This window comes from Penaeus monodon, chromosome 33 (assembly GCF_015228065.2).
Source record: "Penaeus monodon isolate SGIC_2016 chromosome 33, NSTDA_Pmon_1, whole genome shotgun sequence".
In the NCBI taxonomy this organism is placed as follows: domain Eukaryota; kingdom Metazoa; phylum Arthropoda; class Malacostraca; order Decapoda; family Penaeidae; genus Penaeus; species Penaeus monodon.
In genome coordinates, this window is record NC_051418.1 from 33,487,033 (window position 1) to 33,487,253 (window position 221).

A 221-nucleotide genomic window follows, 5' to 3' on the forward strand; every position below is an offset into this window, starting at 1 on the left:
TCATTTATATATGCGCACATATACACACGCAAATACACTTTCTCTAAGGTCTGCCCGATCAGTGAAAGGGGATGTAGCTCAAGTGGTAGAGCGCTCGCTTAGCATGTGAGAGGTCCGGGGATCGATACCCCGCTCTCCAAACGTTAAACACTTTTTTATAAGAGAGAAAAAAAAAAATCAGACTGCGATAATTAGAAATAAAGGGGTTTAAATATCACACC